General features: G+C 38.4%; 1 pseudogene; it reads right to left on the bottom strand.

Moving 5' to 3' along the window:
- Nucleotides 1-2,631, bottom strand: LOC128996214 (uncharacterized; annotated as a pseudogene).
- Between the last annotated feature and the right edge of the window lie 2,231 nt (nucleotides 2,632-4,862).

Here is a 4,862-nt window from a genome sequence, read left to right as displayed (position 1 = left end):
TACATTGATCTCAAGTGGCAGTCATAAAATGGACAGCTTCATCAATATACAATACGTACAATATACGACAATATACAATTTTTTCAAGGATATACACGGTGCATATTTTGATCTACTATTTGGCCATTTAATGTTCATCAAGTTTGAATTCAGGAAGAGAAATGTTCGGTTCTCGTATCGGCATACTCCGGCAGGTTCTGGGGTCGACTATTTCTGGAAGAAGAGCGCATTTGTTGAAGAAACATAAAGGCTTCTCCATTTTTTCCTTCCAAAACTTATCATCCCGCTCAATTGCTTCTATGTGGATGTCCTTTTTAGTCCAAACAACAAAGTAGCACCTTCTTTTATTGGAAATATGCAATTGCCCTTGAACCTAAAACAAAAAAAGGTGAAAATAAAAAAAATATGGTTATAATATTTAATATTTTTTTCAGTAAGCTGTTGACCTTGAACCTAAAGAATTATAACGATTGTCATTTGTACTATCGTGATATTGTATTATCGTTACAATATACTGAGCATCACCTTACTATCTATTATATCGTGATATTGTATATAAACGTAACTGAGAATTATCCGACTCATACAGTTATGATTATGGGTTGATAAAGGATTAGGATACTTTAAATTTGTTAGTACAACAGTTACAATCTGCTTAGTCCTTTTATGTTACTCAATTTTAAATTACAACCAGGTAAAGTTTTAGTGTTACTGTACTGGTAATCACGGGTGGTTCCTAAAAACATTCATGGGTCGAGTTGTGGTTAGTTTGTAGTTTTTATTGTTTTAATCACCCTTAATATACATATTATTTTATGTACGAATTATATGTTAGTTATGTGTGTTTTTATCCAAACAATTAACTTTTTAGTGTTCGAGTCTACCTAGGTCCAAATTACCGTGCTTATTTTTTATTATTACTATTATTATTAGTCCGGACTTTGTAAGGAAGTCATTTACCTGATAATAGTAATTGTGGTTTCTTTTCAATTTAATATCATTAGACGATTTACAAGGTGCCAAACAAAAGCTCTTGATTTGCTTTACTGCTTCAGGTATGGTCAACAGTTCCGCAGACTTAGGGCACTTAACTTCAACGATGTCTTCTTCTCCCACCACACCATCTGGAGAAGCTGCTAGGAAGTCGATCGCTTTATCAACAAATAAACCGCAAGGAAGTACTTTTGTGTTGAGTTTGTCTTCAAAGCACTGTATAGCAGCAGATTCATTGAGTTCTCCATACATCATAGCATCTGTTGAAATTTTATTGTAGAGCAATTGTTTTACAACAGGTGCCCACAATGATTTAGATCTTCGCTTGCAGATTAACCCGAAATTTGAAGCAGTCAGTCGAACTTTCCTCTCTTCAAGCCAACGACTATTTTCTCGTTGTCCACGGGTCGCAACTTCAACCAAAGCTTTTTCCTCGTCGTTTAAGGCTAAAGATTTCAAGAGATCTGATTTTTCTGCCTTAAACTCATCATCATCTGAGTCAAGTCTTTGGCAGAAGCTTCCATAATCTTTGGCACCTGACATTTCCTTCTCATCTTTTCGTGATACTGTGCTTTTGTGTCTAACCTCCTTCCTTTTCCTCATCAATGCCCTCCTACATGTGATCAGCCGTTTCGTTCGCCTCAATCCAATTTTCTTCACCAGAAGCGCGGGACTTCTTTTTAAATGCGATTTCATGCTTCTGTAATGCCACATTGGACCGTACTGGAAATCTAATGCGGCAGCCCTCGCTCTGAAAGTAAAAGAGCCCCTCTTGCATCGATTAACTTGCTTCCCACCAGTAAACTTTGCCACTAATGACATATAGTTTTCAGCTAGGTTGCTAGTCTGGTTCTCCCATAGCAAGTTAGCCCTTAGAAGTACAGGCTTTAGGGCTTCCAACACCTTATTAGCCACCAGAAGGCTAGTACCTTCAAGTTCTTTCCCAGTACCAACAGCCTTACAAAAATAAGGCTTGCATCTAACATGGTTTCCTAGGACATGGGAAGGGCTGTTCCTGAGGTCTGCTTTCAACTCTTTGATATTTTTTTCGCTGGAGTGGTGAATAATCGCCCCTCGTGCTGCTGCCTTCAGTCGCTTTATAATGTTAACACTCAGGATTCTTTTCTCTGTGTTGCCATTCTCTCGCAGTTTGTATAGCCTCTTTGTGTAGTTCTTGATTATGTGGTTTGTACATTCAACTTTTTCTACGAAACGTCCTTAGGGCACCATCTCTCTAACTTTCTGGTGCACACTAGAATCGCCATCTCCTATCATTTTTCTGTACTGAACACCATGGATCTTTTGACTGGAATTAAAAGCCTCCACTAACATGTCTGACTCCATTGAAGCGCTAGGTCCACTCCAGTTTTTAAAACATTTTTCATGTTCAGTAGTGGCTCCTTTCTTTTCTAAGTGTGCACACATTGAGCAGTACTTGTTTCTCACATCTATGTGAAGTAACTTCTTGGTGCAGAGTCCAATGACACAAGCGACTCCAGAATTAGCTGAGTATCTGTGACCATGGCTACGATGAGACCATCCTCCATCCACTATTACCGTTATGAACGGAATATTATTCTTCGTCACATCACCGTTCTCTATAGCCAATTTCTTTTCTTCAATGCCAGCTTCAATCATTGAATCGTACAAGACATCTTGCCATACCTTGAAAAAAAATATTACTGTAAAATCAACTTATAGAATTCATTATAAAAAAATACATTAAAATAAGTAAATAGTTTGACTGCTAAGATTGCCGGGAGTTTATATTTATCAAACTTTTGCCCGCCAAACCCACTTTCGACCTGACCTCGGCCTACTAGGAGGGGATTTGGCATACGAAAGTATGTATCATCTGGTATCGTTTGATTCATAACGAAACGACAAAAGTCTCTCATACTGGCTCATATCATGAACTGGTAGGCCTACTAAGTGATAAATGTTTCGTACAATGTATCGTGTTTTGTGTATTTATTTAAATGTTTTTTGACGAGTCTACAATGGACGAAACGTTCTTGAAGGACCACTTGACAATGCCTATGTATAGGCGAAACATGTAGTGGGTTTAACCATACATATATGAACTGTGTACGGGAAGGTATGTACCTTAAATTTTAGTCTAATCAACAGTTCAGGGGCTACACAATGAATTTTAATTCATGAACTGGCTCTTTCAGTTCATCAGCCCGGCACTCTATCCACTATACCACCAAGGCCGATGGCATCATGCCGTAGCGTTGCGGTAATGGTGTTCCCTCAGCCAATCAGAAGCCTCCAAATTACAACTGGCGAGCTGGGCTGGAGGGAGGGTAGAAGTTTAGCTCCCGAGCTGATTTGGTGGGCAGGGACTAGCCGCTAGAGCCACAGCGCGCTGTGGCCTCCGGATAATACCTAAGTACCTAGTACCCTTTTCGTAACTAAATTCATTAAAAACAACTAAAATAACCCCCATAATAAAGGGTGATTTTTTTATTGGTGCGGTTTTTAAAACTAAATAAACAAATGAAAAACAACCTGCATTGACATAAAAATGCATTTATTTGAGCTACAGTGTCATGACATTAACGTTTAAAAATGATTTCTGGCATATGGGCTCCATTCCGTTCGCGTAGAAAGCCCAATCGAGAAGTCCAATTTTCGAATACTCTTTCCAGCAGCTTTGGTTGAATTCCGCCAATAACTCGACGTATGTTAGCTTCCAAGTCATTTAAAGTTTCAACACTATCGGGCAATGTTACGGGACTTTTTCGTTCCTCAGCTAAACGAACTTGAAGTGGATTTAGAAAATGTCTGGTTCCAAAAAGACGGTGCGATGTGCCACACGGCAAACGACACAATTGGCCTCTTGGCAGAAACATTTGGTGAACGTATCATCTCATTTAGAGGTAGTGTCAACTGGTCCCCACGGTCGTGTGATATCACGCCAACAGACTTCTTTCTGTGGGGATATGTTAAGTCTGAAGTATACGCCGACAAGCCACAAACTTTAAATGACTTGGAAGCTAACATACGTCGAGTTATTGGCGGAATTCAACCACAGCTGCTGGAAAGAGTATTCGAAAATTGGACTTCTCGATTGGGCTTTCTACGCGAACAGAATGGAGCCCATATGACAGAAATCATTTTTAAACGTTAATGTCATGACACTGTAGTTCAAATAAATGCATTTTTATGTTAATGCAGGTTGTTTTTCATTTTTTTATTTAGTTTTAAAAACCGCACCAATAAAAAAATCACCCTATATAATTTAAAGAACCATACCTGTCCTAGGCGTTCTTCTGCTGTTCTAAAGGCCTTTTCACTGATTGGTGAAATGTCAATCGAAGATAAAACTTCTTCCATGTTTCTGTGCCCAGAACCGATTGATGAAAATCCCCATACTATTTGGTCTACAAGAGGCAATTTTGATGGTGATTCTGGCAGGGAACTGTTACTGTCACTCGATGCAATTAGTTGCTTTGGTTCACTGTTAATTATCCTTTCTTTAAGGCAATAAGGACACCGAAACTTAAGACTCCATTCCAGTAATTTACTACTGGATGCAACTAATGCCATGTATCCGTTACAGTTTTTTTCACATTCAAACCTATGGTAATCCAGTGACCTTATTTCTTTGATAAAGTGTCTGCCATCAACAATATATCGTCCAGAAATCATTTCCACATCATCCCTCGGAGGCCTTTGATCAGGTTCTACGACCAACTCGTCAAATTGTCTGCAATAAATGTCAACACGATAAATATTGTCCACACCTATGTTTGGTTTTTAACACTTGTTAAACATTAAACTTAAACACGATACATTTAATAATATGCGAAAATTACACCACATAACAATACAAGTAAATAAAATTACCTTTCAGAAATTTC

The sequence above is a fragment of the Macrosteles quadrilineatus genome, unplaced genomic scaffold (assembly GCF_028750875.1).
Source record: "Macrosteles quadrilineatus isolate MER2022 unplaced genomic scaffold, UCM_ALF_1.0 Scaffold_1__1_contigs__length_201487025, whole genome shotgun sequence".
Taxonomy (NCBI): domain Eukaryota; kingdom Metazoa; phylum Arthropoda; class Insecta; order Hemiptera; family Cicadellidae; genus Macrosteles; species Macrosteles quadrilineatus.
This window is presented reverse-complemented; position numbering and strand designations above follow the sequence as displayed.